This window comes from Crocuta crocuta, unplaced genomic scaffold, assembly GCF_008692635.1.
Source record: "Crocuta crocuta isolate KB4526 unplaced genomic scaffold, BGI_CrCroc_1.0 scaffold216, whole genome shotgun sequence".
NCBI lineage: Eukaryota > Metazoa > Chordata > Mammalia > Carnivora > Hyaenidae > Crocuta > Crocuta crocuta.
In genome coordinates, this window is record NW_027531504.1 from 3,879,266 (window position 1) to 3,896,301 (window position 17,036).

The following is a 17,036-nucleotide window of genomic DNA, read 5'->3' on the forward strand; positions in this document are numbered from 1 at the left end:
GTCAGGCAGTGCTGGGTTTGTACCCTGGTTATCCCAGTTACTAGCTGTGTGACTTAGGGAGTCTTTCTAAGCTTAAGTGTGCTCACCTGTGTAATGATGCTAATAATAGTACCCACCTCTCTTGGGTTATTGAGAAAATGAAGTGAGGCTTTTATGAAAGCCAGCCCTAATGTCCATCCTTGCGTTTTCAGCTCACACTTGATCCCATTCATCATTTACAGGAGGGACAGCAGGAAGGTTAATGGATGCCTAGAAAAACAATGCGGTGGTGAACTCAACCAGAATGCCTTTCCTATTGCCTGAGTCTCGGTGACTTCAGCTTAATTTTCCTTGGAACCTCTTGCCATTGTATGTGAAAGGACTCACAAAGCAGGCTTCCATGTGGGGCTAACTCCGTTCACCTAAATTTGGCCTGATTTGGAAAGCTTTCTTGGCTTTTTCCCATCCAATCCAAACAGGGAGGGGAGATTTTATTAAAATGACTTGGGCCCAGCCTGCTCTGTGCTCTGAACCATTGAAGAGAGCCAAAAATGTCCCCTGGTGTCCAGAGAAACATTGTTCTTATTTTTCAAAATTAATCCAGCTGAATTTGCAAGGCTGTCTCACCTCCATCAGAGCTGCAGACGGCCAGGACAAAGAGCTGTTTTGATGTTCCCAGCTGGGAACCCTGCCCTCAGCAAATACAGTTGATATAAATAAACGGTCTCTTGCCTGCCTACATTCATGCCCATCTGTTTGGAGGGCGTGGTGCCCAATCAAAAGTTGCCTAGACGCTCACCATGGGCACGGGTGCCAAAGAAGGACGATTTCACGGCAGCCTGCCTAATGCTATGAGTGCCATCTTTTCAGTAGTGGGTTCTCATGCTGGACCAGAATGGGAGCACTGGCACTGCATGTTTCCTTACTGTTGATCACACCTGTTGACAAGGTGGTGCCAAACTAAAAAAAGAGGGAGAGAAAGAAAATTGCTGTGTAGGAACATCTTTGGGCTCCCAGGGCCTGGCACATCCGCTAAGACAGATTCTAATTAAGGAGAGAAAGTCTCTGCCCATGGATGTTCTGATGAGGCACAAGATTGGCAAGTCAAACTTTACTTGGCTCTATCGCAGGGGCAAAGGGCAAGCTGCTCCCAGCTGGCGATCTGCCCCTATCTAATATAGGAAATATAATAGAATGCTGGTCTTTGTGATGACATCAGGCGCCAAACAAACCAGGGGAATGAATCATGCTGAGCCCAGCCCACTATCCCCTTGCTCCCAATTTTCACCCACCCACTGGCAATGATAGCCCTGATGAGCACAACGAACGACTGTAAAAACCTAGGAGCTGATTTTATTTTGCGTTGGCTGAGCTTGAGAAAGGAAATGAAGCCAGTCAGGAGAATGCAGGATGTGCGGACATTTTAATGCTGATAAAGGTAAGTAAATTTCCTCTGAGTTTGTCAAGCATGATTGTTAATAAATGCATGTACTCAGGTCAACAGGGGACCACAAAGGGGACCAGGAGAGAATCCTCACCACAAAAGTTAGGAAAGTACTAATCCCAGCATTCTCTGTAGACCTCCAAATGCCTAAAAACAGTGGTTCTCAGCCACAGAATATTGTGGAGATGGGGAGTGAGCAATCTTTATTGATGAGAAATTCAGGCACACTACCTTGTCCTGTAGAAGAAAAATAGGTTGAGAAACTGCTGGCTGAGAGAATCAAAGCAACATGCCTTATTTACACTTAAAAGGGCATTTGTTAGTTCAATATTTGGTTTTGATCTGAAATTTGCATCGTCTATTTAAACAGGAAGTCTATCAGTTAGACTTGTGGCTAAATCTTGAGATAAGCTGACAATGGCCCTCCAAGATGTCCATATGCTAATCCCCAGGACCTGGAAATACGTTACCTGACAGGGCAAAAAGGACCTAGCAGGTGTAATTAATTTAAGTCTCTGGGCATGTGGGAGATCATCTTCGATTATCTGAAGGTCTGATGTAATCACGAGGGTCCTTATTAGAGCAGAAGGTAGCATGAAGCGGGCAGCAGAGACTGGATGATGTGTTTCGAAGATGAAAGAAGGGGCCCAAAGCCAAGGAATACACACAGCCATCAGATGCTGAAAAAAGCAGGGAAACCAGTTGTCTCCTCAGAAATTCCAGAAGGAACCAGCTCTGTATATCCCTCTATTTTCACCCAGTGAGACTGGTTTTGGAGTGCTTACAATTCCTCCAGAATTGTAAGAGAATAAATGTGTTTTGTTTTAACCACTAAGTTTGTGGTAACTTGTTACAGCCGCATTGGGAAACTAATGCAATCCTTAGCCTGGTGTCGCAAAATGGAGGGCCCCGGGGTACACATAGCTTGGAGCAACACAGTCTATCAGCTGCTCTGCTAAAACCAGCTAGTTCAGTTAATTGTTTTTCTCCCTAACCCACTGGCCTTTTCTTCCCCCATCATGAATACAAAAGACTGTAATCAAATCCAATGTTTTTGTTTATCCTTATTGGCATTGCACTAGCCTAAGGTTAAAAGAAACAGTTCTCCATCAGATCTCAGGTCACACCCTTAAATTTACAACATTTGGCCTACCAGGCAAGAACATCGCTCAAATTAACATAAACACAGACAATCCCAGCTCTAATTGCAAGCATTCAGATCCCAAAGGCTAGGAGCAGTTTTAAGGCTTTGGTTTAGATTTATGTTTGACCAATGTTGTATCCCTACTATGTGCCAGGTACTAACCATTATATATTGCCATTTAGAATATATCCCCAAGCAACACAGTGGGTTAACTTTGCAGTTACTGGACATACATGCAGTGTGAAATAGCCATTATTATTAGAAAGAAGTTAATACATAACTTATTCCTCTCAGCAACCGACCTAACACTGTAGGGCACCTGCTATCACTGAATGTTAGCATCAGGTGTCCATCCATATAGCCGTCCATCATTCCATCTCGGTGTAGCGGTGCATCACACACAGGGAGTTGGGACGCTGAGGCTTTTCTTTCCAGGAAGCAACTTTATTTGTGCCAGCACGGGCTCAGCAGGTTAAGACCCCAAAAGGCTGAGCCCCGAGCACAGCGGGGGGTTGCCTTTTGTACAATTATGCCTCTTTGTCTCCCATATATGGTAACATACATTCTGAATGGATGGTCTATGTTACAGTCATGAGGAAGGTCATGCACTTGCACATAGTCAGGTTACCTTCCCTTGTCTTGAGGTTTTTACCACATTCCTTAGGGAGAAGCTCTATTACATTCCCCACTTTGATGCTCAGACCTCCTAGTTTGGGTCAAAGAGCATCATCTTGGTTTAGAGGTTTATATTTCCAAAACATCATCACATGCATGACTGTTTTCCTTTTGACCATTACCTCAATGAGGTTGGAGACAGACTGTATAACCAGGGGAGGTAGGCAAGGTAGGATTAAGCAAGCCCCAGAATCAAGAGGATAATAGTTAGGAGGGTTTTGAATCCCCAGAGAGTTGAAAACTATCCTCCAATAACTCCCCAGGGTCCTAACCTTTCCAGGTCTGGACTGAGACATGAGCAACCTTTCTCACTCGATCTATGATCTTCTCTATGACTTTTCCTTCATCATCTATCTGTAGGCAGCAGTTGCTCAGGTTAAACTTTCCACAAAGTCCTCCTTTAGAAGCAAGCAAGTAATCTAAGGCCAAGCAATTTTGATAGATACTATTGTGCATTTTGGTTTGCTACTTGGCTAGTAAGTTAAAAGCTCTGGCACTTTCATTGGTTATAATGTCTACAACTGTGTACAGTCTGATTATGTGGCTTAGCATGTAAATTGGAGTGTGGTAACCCCAGGACCCATCTTCTGCCCCGGTGGTAGGGCCATAATATTGGATTATACATTTGGGAGTCACTTATCATCTTTCCATTTGCCAATTTTTTTTTTAATTTTTTTTAATGTTTTATTTATTTCTAGGAGAGAGAGAGAGACAGCATGAGCAGGGGAGGGTCAGAGAGAGAGGGAGTCACAGACTGAAACAGGCTCCAGGCTCTGAGCTGGGAGTCAGCACAGAGCCCGATGCGGGGCTCGAACCCACGAACCGCGAGATCATGACCTAAGCGAAAGTCGGACGCTTAACCCACTAAGCCACCCAGGCGCCCCTCCATTTGCCAATTTGTAGGGCACATTGTTTCCTTTGAGTCTCCCTGTCCCCATACACTTGGACTCCCAAATCCTCCTCTCTGGCAAGTGGGAGCAGGAAGAAAGATGGATAAATAGTTCCCAGCACACGTGACCCTGACCAGCCTGAGGGAAGTACTATATAGGCTGTCCACCCACATATCCAGTATAGTCCACCTTGGGGCCTGCCATTCAACGGCTGCATCGACATTGTCTGAGGCCTCTTGGAGGTAAGAGAAGTTAGACAAGGGGTGAGGATCTGGGCTCAAAGTGATCTGGGGACCCCCACCCCTGTGTTTCCTAGGAGGCTGAGCCTAAACACATTAAGCTTCCAACAGAGATGGTGACCTTTCTTCCCCACAGGGCAAGGCAGTTTGTCCCAATAATTGAGGTTTTGAGGAGCCAAACCCTGGTAGGATTGGAATATTCTGTTCCATTATAAGGCTTGTGGGGATCTAATTCTCAGCCTCCCATGGCCATTGAACTTCCATGTTAATTCCCCTACGTACATAGGAAGAAGAGATCTTCAGAGTCTGGGCTATAGTCTCTGCTAGGGCTAGAGACAAATTCCTTGCTGTGACTGAAATGGGAGCAGGGCTACTTCTCGATGGACATGGTTGGATGCGTGGTAGTGACTCTCTTGAAATATAGCACTGTCCCTGGGTCTCTGCCTCGCCCATGGATCTGGATGCCAATTCAGGTGCTCCATTGTCATTTGGAAGCTCCTGGGTTAGTGATGGTAAAATTAACAGGGTTACAGGCCTTTGATTGACAACCTGATGTAACACCCCCCCTTCTGAAGGAGCACTGTTGTGCTTTCTTTTTTCCAAGTAGCCCATGAAACACAGCTTCAGCTGGGGCATAAAAACTCAGGTGTACTGGCACATAAACCATTTTCCTCACATATGATTTGTCATTGAGTCGGTATTCCCGCTCCCAGTCTAAGCATCTGCATAGTATATAAAGAATCCTTGGGCCTTCTATGACAAGTGCCCACTTTTTTCGTATGACAGATGCCTCTAGGCCAACACCTATAATCGCACATACATCAAACAGCATTGACACTGGTCGTTTGGGTTAGTAATTTGTGTCTAGCTGACTAAGACATCCCCCACTCCCGAAACTTGGTAGGAACAGACTTCTAAACAATCTACACTGGGGGAGTACTGTGGGTTAAGGCAAGTGTATTGACTCTCCCATTGGCAGATAGAATATGTGGCCTTATTGTGTCTGCAGGTCCCCAGGACTTTCCCTGGGCATGAGAAGTGGCTATGGTATAGTAAGGTTCAAGTGACTCCCTGGCCTGACTTGGTTATGCAAATACATGGGTCGCGTGATGAGGGATCTAGGTCTACAGAGGGGTCCCGATTAGAAGCAACCAATACCAATGAATCATTCTGTTCATAAAGGGAAGGTGGTACTAGCAGAAATCTCTCACCACACTTGCAGCCAGCCAGGGCAGCCTCTGCCAATCCTATGGCAAAAAGTAAAGCAAGAATCACAGTAACAGCAAGAAACAAGGGTGACAGCATCACAGTAAGGAAACAGATATAGAAAATAAGAACAGTCTATTTGTCCCACCAGACCATCGATTCCTCAAGATTCTGTCCTACGTAGATTAGTCAACTTCTGGAGTGACTAACGCAGAGCTGCAGTTTCCCAGAGCCTCTGGAGTTGCAGATTGCTCCTTCCACATGGTCAGCTTGCATGGTGTTGATGGATCAGGAATGCACTCCCAGTTTCAAGATGCTGGCTTCGCTGTGCTGTGGTGAAACCAGGGACCCACCTTAACTACCTTTACTGCAGTAGGTGACAGTGAATGGGCCCTTGCAGAGGGGTTTTAGGGGTTGGACATTCCACTCCTTTACCCAAACGGCATCTCCTGGTTTAAAAGGGTGAGCATCTGTAGTCAGATTCACAGGTAATCCCTTCCTAACCAGGTGGTGCAAGGTGCTTAGGGTAGAGCCAAGAGCCTGCATTTGTTGCCTTAGGGTTAGATTGCCTATCTCGTTTAGATCCCCACTTATGCCATTGATAATGGGGGGAGGGCACCCCTATAGGATTTCATAACAGGAGAACTCCATCTGCTTAGTGGGGCTACACCTGATTCTTAACAAGGTAATTGGCAACACCTGGTCCCAGTGTGGGTGGGTTTCCTGACATAGTTTACTTAATTGAAGCTTCAGGGTTTGGTTCATTCATTCCATCTTCCTGGAGCTCTGGGGTCAGTATTCCGTATGTAACTTCCAGGTGACCTTTAACCTCTTTGCCACCAGCCACACCACCTCAGCCATGAACACTGACCTGTTATCTGATCCCATAGTGATAGGGATTCCAAATCAAGGAAAGATATTTTTAGAAGTTAGGCCACTTCATGTGCCTTTTCTATGTAAGTAGGGAAGGCTTCCACCCAGCCTGAGAAAGCACATGCAAAGACCAACAGGCATTTACAGCCTCAGGCCCAGGGAAGATCAGAGAAATCCACCATCATATTTTCAGTGGGACTCCCCTGACACTCTGCACCCCAGGGGTGGCCTTGGGTCCCTGACGTGGGGTATTCTGGGCACACACTTCACATTGCTCACATACTGCTCAGGCAATGCTGGAGAGTCAGTGGGTGTAGAGATGTCGGCTTAACATAGTCTCCAGAGCTGTCTGGACAGTATGGCTTTCCTGATGCTGGACAAAAGCTGGACCCAGGGCCTCAGGAATTGCTACTCGGCTGTCTTCAAATTTCCACCATCCACCTGGGTGGTAGCTTCCATTTCCAGTCTTAAACCAGGTACTCTCATGTTGTGAGTAATTAGGGTCCCATTCTGCCAGCGGACTAGGGAACAGTGTGGTGTTTAATGCCACTGATTCCACTGTTCCTTTGGAAGTTCCTAGCTTTGCCTCTTGGTCTGCCTTATGGTTTCCCCATGCAGCCATGGTGTCTCCCCTTTGATGTCCCCAACAATGCATGACTGCCACTCTTTAGGGGACCACACAGTGTCTTAGAGTTCAAAGACTTCCTTACCATACTTTAAGTCTTTTCCTCCTGAGTTTATATTAGACTTTGCTCTTTATATAAAGCCACATGTAGGAGGGTGGTGAAGACATACTTAGAGTCTGTGTATATATTAACAAGTATCACTGCCACCAACTGGAGGGCTTGGGTTAGCATGATGAGTTCCGTGTTCTATGCCAAAGTCCCCTTTGGCAGGGGCTTGGCCTCAATGATAGAATTCAGGGTCACCACAGAGTACCCTACAAAGGTGTTCTCCCTCTTTCACAAAACTGCTATTATCGGTGAAATACTCAGCATCAGGGTCCTTGAGAGACTGGTCCGTCAAGTCTGGTCGGCTGGAGAACACCTCGTTCATGACTTCAATGCAGTCATAATCTGGTTGACCTGGCCTGACAGGCAGTAGGGTTGCAGGGTTTAGGGTCCACACTACTTCCAGGTAGATGTATTATCTGACCATCCAGACGTTGGTTAGCCAGTATTGTCCCTTGTACTCCATTAATGTCAATACTGAATGTGGCACACTGACTGTCAATTCTTCTTCCATAGTTAACTTGTCAGCCTCAGACACTAAGAGGGTCATGGCTGCAAGTGCCTATAGTCAGGGTGGCCAGCCTTAGGCAACAGAGTCAAGCTGCTTGGAGAGATATGCCACTGGGCAATGCCCTAACCCCCACACCTTGGTTAGGACTCCCATCGTGATGCCAGTAAGTTCATGAATGTACATGAAGAAGGGCATGGACATGTGTGGAAGCCCCAGACCAGGTGCATTGGTGACAGCCCATTTGATCTCTTCAAAGGCCCTTTGTTATACTTGTTCTCATATCAGAGGTTCCTGCTCTCCCTGCTTTGTGACCTCATAAAGGGGTTTTGGCAAAACTGAGAAGTTAGGTATCCATATTCTACAGAAGCCTGCAGCCTCAAGAAACTCCTGAATCTCATGGCAGGTCAACAGGACTGAGATCAAACAAATGGCCTATTTTTTCTCCAGGCCGAGTTAGCACTGCCCTTGTGAGAGGTGAAAGCCAAGGTACCTGACTTTCTTTTGACAGATTTGGGCCTTTCCTGCCTCTTCCTTCATGCCATTTAGAAGGGCTTCCTGATACTGGTTAATACTTGAGAGCCCTCCATCCACACTTGAGTCATTTGGGTCCCATTTGGGGTCCTCCCCAGGGAAATGAGCCTGAGCATAAGCATGGGTGTCTAGCATCCCAGCTGGACCATTCTCCTAGGGCTGCCTGGGTAATTTGAGCATCAGGTGGAGTTGGCAACAGTCCATCCAAGTAGATTTATGGGTGTGAATTATGCATGGCATTAATTCAATCATAGCCCGGGGCTTCTCCATATAGGAGGGAGTATGGTGCTTCCAGTTTAGGAGGTCCGTAGTGGTAAAATGGTTGGTACACAAAACCATGCTGGCTTCCTCAGATCTGGCCTTCCTGATCATAATAGACAGGTCTCCTAGCTTTCCTCAGTGGCACCTGTAGGGGTCCCCACTGTTGCTGCAGGGAGGGACTATCTCCGCTGACCTGATCTCTAATCACCTTCCAGGAGGGGTGTATGGGGTTAGGACCAGTGGTCCAGGTGAGCCAGTCGTATCCAGAGAGGCTGGTGTTGCTAGAGGCGGTGAGGCCTCGGGAGTAGGAGCAGGCTCCAGGGTGAGGCTTCAGTAGGTGGGGTGGCTGGAGGCACAGGTGGCAGTGAGGGATATAGTGGCATATGGTGGTGGGGTCCCCTCAGGCTCTGCTGACAGTATGGGTTTATCAGTTTTTGGCCAGCATTTGGAGGAAGCCATGACCTGAGCCACCATAATTTTGCAGTTCTCTTCAGCACAGGCTTTTAGCCAAGGTGGCCGGAGTAGGGCCAGGTCTTGCCAATGGTCAATGTAAAGACATTGGTTGGGAGTGGCCTGGGTCCTCCACAATGACCTTGAACACTCAGCCAACTAGTTCCTTATCAAGTGAGACCTCAGAGGGCCAGCCAACCTCAAATGATGGCCAATCAATTTCATAGAATGTCCAGAGCTTTCTGGGAGTTAATTTCACACTGTAATCTCCTGAATATCCCTTTTTGAAATTCCTCAACATACACTCTAGGGGAATCATTTACTCTGCTTTCCACCCATTTCCTCTCCCTAATGGACAACTTTCACCCACAAGAGAGGAAAAGGGGGGAAGGAAGGGACTAATTTGGAGAGGACACACACTTGCTTTATCCATTTCCAACTACTCTCCTCTCTGAGATATTTCAGGCACTACTTAGCATTGGTGGATTCAGTATCAAGCCCTGACCTGGATCAGACTTCTGAGGAAGTCTGACGCTGTCGTAAGCCATATGAGGTTTCCCCGGAACCACAGATCAGGACTCAATACTCACTTTGACCCATTGGTCAGGCTCAGAACTTTTCCTCTGTCCATCTCATTTAGACACAGTCACACAGCGACTCCAACCTGCTGCCCAGTGCCCGGTGCCTTAGAGTTGCAGTTTCATTCCTTATGGTACTACTCAGGCACCTCTGGGAAGGTATCAGGCTCCTCTTCTGTCTCTTAGGGGCAGATCTACAGGTTCTTACCAGTCTGATGGGCGGTGTTCCTGGGCCTCAGCCCTGAGCTGGTTCCTGGGCCTCACCAGGTTCCTTTGTGGGTCTGAGGCCCTCACCCTGGTGTGCTGTGTGGTGGCTAATCTCCTAGGGACCAAGCGGTCCACTGGTGCCAGGTGAGGTTGCCTCTCCCAGAGCCCCAAAGTTCGTGCTTGGTGACAAGGGAGGTAAAACGCCATCTCTGCCTCCCAGGCAACGCCCCCACAGAATGTAGCGGTGAGTCACACAGAGGGATAAGATCCCAAAAGGATGAAGGCCTGGGTGCAGCAGGGTGTGGGGGGATTGCCTTTTGTACAATTTTTGCTCCTTTGTTTGCCATATATAGTGACATACAGTCTGAAGGGTGGTCTATGTTACAGAGTCGTGACGAATATTGCATCTGCACACATAGCCAAGTTGCCTTCCCTTGTCTTGAGGTTTTCACTACATTTAAACATATTTTTTAAAATGTTTTATTTATTTCTGAGAGAGAGAGAGAGAGAGAGAGAGAGAGAGCATGAGCAGGAGGGGGAGGGGCAGAGAAAGAGAGAGGGAGACCGAGGATCTGTAATAGGCTCCAGACTCTGAGATAACTGTCAGCACAGAGTCTGATGTGGGGCTCAAACCTACGAACCATGAGATCATGACCTGAGCCGAAGCCAGACGCTTAACTGACTGAGTCACCCAGGTGCCCCTCACCACATCTTTTGGGGAGGGGCTCTACCACATCAGCAGCAGGATTGTTCATTTGCCTGTCTGCAGTGGCTGTGATGTGATGTGCAGAAAGACACTGGGAAAAACTCAGGCTTTACCTTTGGCTACATTAGGGTTTGACCAAATCTAATATATAATTTATATATATATATAAAATATATATTATATATAATTATAATTTACATATAATTTATAATTATATATTTATATATAATATATATTTTTATATATTTTATAAAATAATAATAATAATATAGAATAGATATATATAATCTAATATATAATTTTAATGTTAATTTATTTTGAGAGAGAGAGCACGAGTAGGGGAGGGGCAGAGAGAGAATCCCAAGCAGGATCTGCTCTGTCAGCACAGAACCCCACTCAGGGCTCAATCTCATGAGCTGTGATATCATGACCTGAACTGAAATCAAGAGTTGGACACTTAACTGATTGAGCCACCCAGGAGACCCTAATATATACATATTATTTAATATAATATATTTAATATTAATATATTAATATAATACATTTATGTATATATATCAAATCATAGTGGACCTCTTTTGCTTTTGTTTCTTCTTGGACACAACATAACACACACAGCACACAATAAGTCTGTACATAAGAATAAATGACTTGAGCTCCAAAGTAACAAGGATCCTAGAAAAAGAAGCAGTCATAATTTAACTGTTTTCCTTTTCCTTCAAGGAAATTAAATACTCTACCTTGTTTGTTCATAAAAATTTTGAGAGATTGAGAATCTACCAGGTCTTCTATTGTTTATCTCTATTGAATAAAGTTAAATGACATCTTTTCCAAGTTGGTTGAGTTGTATACATATTTCCCATCAATTGGTCTATTTCAACAGGTATTTCCAGCATTTGGCCTACCGGAAAAACTGCCTCCTACCTCTTAATCTAATATTTGGACCTCATTCTGCCAAAGTTTTTCTTTTAAAAATAAAAGTGAATAAAAATATTTTTTCTCGGTGTATCACCTTTTTCTCTAAANATTACCTCTTAATCTAATATTTGGACCTCATTCTGCCAAAGTTTTGCTTTTAAAAATAAAAGTGAATAAAAATATTTTTTCTCGGTGTATCACCTTTTTCTCTAAATGCTGTTTTCTTTTTTTATTTTGCTTGCAATCTGAGTTAGGGATAATTCAGTCTTCCATTAGGATGAAAGTCTCAGTTTTTGAGATGCCTGTAAGAGTGAAATGAAAGCATCTCTGTAGAATTTTATGGACCTCAGAAGAAAATAATAAAAATAGTGTTTATTTATTCATTTATCAGTAAACATTTATTGAGCATCTAGTTTTGCCCTGATATCCTCCCTTTCTTTTTGTTGTCTTTTTACCCCCAATTTTCTTCCTTCCTCTCTCCTACAAAGTTGGCATATTTCTCAGAACTGGAAATTTAAAGATAAACAAAATGAAGGACCCTTAAGGACTTACAGCTTAATAAACAGTAATAATGCAATGCAACCATTCTGTTGTGGAAGGGTGCGGGAGGTACAATGGGGGTTTGAGGAGGGAGAGTTTGTCTGTAATTAGGAGCATCAGAGTAGGTAGGTAGCCCTTAGACAGAACTTTGAATAGGCTTCTCCAAGTGAACAGGATTGGGGGTGTATTAGTGTTCTATCTCTATGTAACAAATTCCCACTTTGTAGTAGTTTAAAACAACAAACATTTATTATCTCATAGTTGCTGTAGGTCAGGAGTCTGGGTATAGCTTAGCTTGGTTCTCTGCTCAAGGTAACACAAAGCTAAATTCAGGATGTTGGGTGGGCTACATTCTCACGTAGAGGCTTGGCTGGGGAATAATCTATTTTTAAGCTCATTCAGGTTGTTGACAGCTTTCATTTCCTCATGGTTGTCTGACTGAGGACTCCCTAGTTTTGCTGGCTATTAGACAGAGGCTATCCTTAGATCCTAGAAGACACTTATAGTTTTCAGAGGCTGCCAGAGGTTCCTAGCTATGTGGTCTTCTCCTACATGACTTCTTACTTAGGCCAACAAGGATAGTCTCTAGTCTAGTCTGCTAAAAGAGTCTTATATAATGGAACAAAATCATGAAAGGATATCCCATCAACTTTGACATACTCTATTGTTTAGAAGTAAATCACAGGTCTTACCTGCACCTAAGGAGAGCAAATAACTCCTTAGGAGAGAGGCATGATCACAAGGAGCGACTCACTGGGGGTCACCCTAAGGTGTGTGCCCCACATGGGGTGATAAAAGGAATGGAAGAAGCAGGTAGATAAGAGATTGTGTAGGGAATGAACAATTGTTCTGTATGGTTACAGTGGGATGGAGGAGTGAAGGAAGAGTGACTCAAGGTAAGACTCAAGGCAGGTAATCATTGCTAATATTTAGATAATGCTTACCTCATGCCAGGGTACTTTATATATGTTAAATCATGTAATCTTTACAAAAGCCCCAAGAGGTAGATATTGTCACCATTTAGAGATGCAGAACTTGGCTGAGATTATATAACTTGCAAATGATAGATCTAGATCCTAATCATCTGGCCTGTGAGTCTGTGTTTTTAACCACTACACAACCTAGTCTCTGGGCAAGTATTGAGGTGCACGAGAGGAAGATTATAAAGGGTCTTGTTAAGGAATTTGAATTTGTTCCTGAATCAGTGAGGAAACACTGTAGAGTTTTGAAACAAAGGTATAGATGCTCAGACTGACACACTGCCAAAAACACAGAGGAGGCATAGGTGAGGGAAGATGGGTTACTGGAAGTCACTGGATGAATGGGATCCGGGGCTGGGGAGGAGGGAACAGATAAGAGGTCTTTGGATGATCTGACTCAATGACCACTTATGAGAGCTGGGTGGGCAGTGGTGGAACTGAGGAAGAACAACATGTCTCAGGTAACTTTCAGGGTCAGGGAATGACTTGGTGTGTAATGGAGCATGAGACTCATCCAGTAAGCTCAAAGTCACTGGAAGGCAGGGACTATATTCTTCTTGTTCGATGTTATATCCTTTGGGCCTAGCATATGTTTCTGCCTAAAGTTAAGAAAGCAAACACTGTGCTGTGCTTACCACATGCCATGCACTGTTCTAAGAACTTTACCTGTACAAACTTACTTATTCCTTTCAACACCTCTAGGAGATATACTATTACTATGCACATTTTACAAAAGTGGAAATTGAGGTATAACATGGTTAAGTAACTTGACCAACTTCACACAGTTGGTAAGTATCATAGCCAGGACTCGAACTCAGGTGGGCTCTCTTCAGAGTCCATGTGCTTAACTACCACAGTATGTCACAGCCAAAAAAAGCCTCACACAAAACAGATGCTCAGTAGCATTTGCTAAATATTGTCGTGTGACTTCATGAAAACAGAATAAATATTGAAAATACAATGTGATAAGTTTGTCAATAGCCTTAATTGGCTATCACATTGAGGAAATTGAGGAAATTGTATTCTAAGGATATGTTGAAATATCTTTCTTTCTTACTACTGTTTAGCTGCTCACACATAAGGATTGGGTTCTTTTCTAGACATTTCCATTGTGTCTTGAGCAGTACACTCAATAACCATTTGTGGAGTGAATTACTTTCTTGTATATTATATGTATGATTAAAATTTTTAAACTTAAAATTAAATTTTAATTTAATTTAATTTTTATTTTTTTAAGAAGTTTTTATTTATTTTTGAGAGAGAGAGAAAGAAAGAGAGAGCACAAGGGGAGAAGGGCAGAGAGAGAGGGAGACACAGAATCCAAAGCAGGATCCAGGCTCCAAGCCATCAGCACAGAGACTGTTGTGGGGCTCAAACCCATAGACCATGAGATCATGACCTGAGCTAAAGTTGGACGCTTAACTGACTGAGCCACCTAGGTTCCCCTTAAATTTTAATTTGATTTGATTTAATTTAATTTAAATTCAATTTAATCTCATTCAATATTGACCTCAACTAGAAAAAATAGGGGTAGTGGGTCCTGTTATTCCCATTGTATAGCCATGGATACTGAGGCAGAAGAGAGTGACCAAATGGAACCCCAAAGTTCAATTCTTCCTCATCATAAATTAAATCTTGGCTGCGATAATGGGGACGAGTGAGAATGTCAAATTATAGCGATTCTTTGCAAGTTTTCCTTTTACAAGTACAGCAGAGGATCAATAAGGACATGAGAACACAGGGTACACTAAAAACTAAAAGGACACAGGAAAGTATCACGACTGGCATTAAGTGATTTATTAACTAATTAAATGGCCATCAGAGTGTAGTCTAAAGAAGAAGTCTATTTATTGAATAAATAAAAATAAAAAGCCAAGGGAACAAACTGTGACTGCCACCCTTGCTTCAGCACATGCCCACCTCTGTCACTCTGACCTCTTATCCACTTGCTAATTCAAAATAAATTTAAGAAAATAACACTCATCAGCAGTTGGCTTTCAAACCACTCCACAGATAAGGCTAATAGCCTCTGTTTTTCATTTCAAAATTCACCCAATCCTTCCCTTAATCTGTATCAATTGTCTCATTTCCTTCCATTATTTAAGAGCATCTTTTTTCCCCATTCTTTTCCCCTAAGATAACATCTTAAGATATAAGATAACTTATTTACCTTCTTCCCCCTTTTTCTTGTTTGCTTGTTGTGTCTCTTCCACAACCTTCTACTTTCTTCCCACACAGACTCATATGGACTCCTTTGCTTTAAGAATCAGTTCAGGAGTTCTTTTGGGGTAGCCTGACTTCTAATAAGGGCCCCCATGGCCCCTGCTTCCTAGTATTTGTGCGCTTTTATAATCCTCTCCCCTTGAGAATAAGCTGAACCTAGTGTCTTGCCCAGGACTGGCAAAAGTAATGAGATTATTAGTATGGCGAAAACGATGGGGTGTCACTTCCATGGTAATTATGATGTCCATCTTGCAGGTAGGCTCTCTTTTTTGTCTTCTTGGCTTGCGTGATTTGATGAAGCAAGCTGCTAAGCTGCTATACTGGGGAGGTCCACGTGGCAAGGAACCAAGGGCAGCTTCCAGCCAACAGTGAAGAATTAGTGCCCTCAGTTCAATAGTGCACACAGAAATGAATTCTGACAACAGCCACAGAGCTTGGAAGTGAATCCTTCCCTCAGTAGAGCTTTCACCTGAGAGCGCACACCTGGACTAACACCTTGGTTGCAGACTTACAAGAAACCATGAAACAACCTAGCTAAACCACGCCGATTTCTGACCCATCAAAGTGATGTGTGCTGTGTTAAGCCACTAAATTTTGGACTAATTTGTTACACAGCAAAAGATTGCTAATACACATCCATTCCAAGCAGCTTCCCCTCACCCTAGGCATCTCTCCTTTATGCAGCCATCTGTATGGCTTTCTTCTTGTACTTAGAACACGGTATTCTAATTATGTTTGTCTTTGTTTCCTGCTCTTCACTGAGCTCATTGAGGGCAGTGACCTGATTTCTCTCCTAGCACAGCACCTGGCTCGACAATAATTGTGTGTTAAGTAATGAACACATATTCAATAGCCCTCTCTGCTCCCACTGCTCTCCCACCAATCACCTGCAATTGGTGCCATTAGGACAAAAGAGGATGGTTCAGCTCCAACAGTCTCAGGTAACTGCTGTAATTCTTCCTGCGCCCTTACTCTTTTGTCCCCTTGAGCAACATATCCTGGCAAAAAATGGGAAGAGCAGCTTTGCAATACATTGTCTTATTTGATCTTCCAGTCAATCTTACGAACTAGGTATCAAAATCCAATGTATAATGAGGAAATTAATGTTTTGTACAGAGTTACATAGCTGTTAAATAGCAGAGCCAGAGTTGGTATCTCATTGTGTCTGGTTTTTAATTCAATGCAAATCTCTATTCACAGTTACACTATGCTGCATGATCATGGACAAAGTTTCTTACACACTAGGATAAACTGGAAAGATGAGAATAATAACAAAGATAATGCTATTTAAAAACATTTATTGAGTTCTTGTTCTGTAACAAGCATTGCTTTAAGCCCTCTAAATGTATTTACAAGTGAAATTTTTATAAAAGCTATGAGAAAAGTATTTTTTTTTCCATTTTACAGATAAGAAAACTGAGACGAGAAAAGGTTAAATAAGTTGCCAAGGTCATATGCTTAAGTGGCAGAGTGAAAATTGAACTTGGGTGGTCTGGGTCTAGTAATCAGTGCTAGATTCATCTCAGGTAATTTTGCTCCTATAAGAGAGTAGAGTGACAGAGCACTGCTCACATGTGTTTGAATCCTAGATTCTCAAGACAAAATTAATTTGGAGATCTATTTCTCTTTTGTTAATGAGCATCAGTTTTTCTCTGGAGAGAGGACCCCTCCAGTTATAGATCCCCATGCAATGTAGGAGCTCTAATTAAGCCTATGCAAAGTACATAAAAAAGGGAAATAATGAGAATCTGCAATTCAGAAAGACATGACTCTGGTAGCAACCCTGAACACAATTTGGCCAGATTTTGTCCCTTCTTCTGGGCATCCTACAGCTGTGAGCAATGGGAAGGAGATGCAAAACATAAGTTAATTTTTGAGAGAAGAAAGCTTAATTGGAAGATTTTTCTCAAGCAGGGGCACAGAGCATTATGTGGGCCTCTAGTTCATTTG

The 17,036-nt window shown here is 43.5% G+C and overlaps 1 long non-coding RNA gene across 1 annotated transcript; it reads left to right on the forward strand.

Moving 5' to 3' along the window:
* Positions 1-1,223: 1,223 nt before the first annotated feature.
* LOC144238448 (uncharacterized) lies at positions 1,224-11,433 on the forward strand. The gene is made up of 3 exons (XR_013337123.1): positions 1,224-1,417; positions 5,729-6,039; positions 11,309-11,433. It is a non-coding gene; the product is annotated as an uncharacterized LOC144238448 (long non-coding RNA).
* The last annotated feature ends 5,603 nt before the right edge of the window (positions 11,434-17,036 follow it).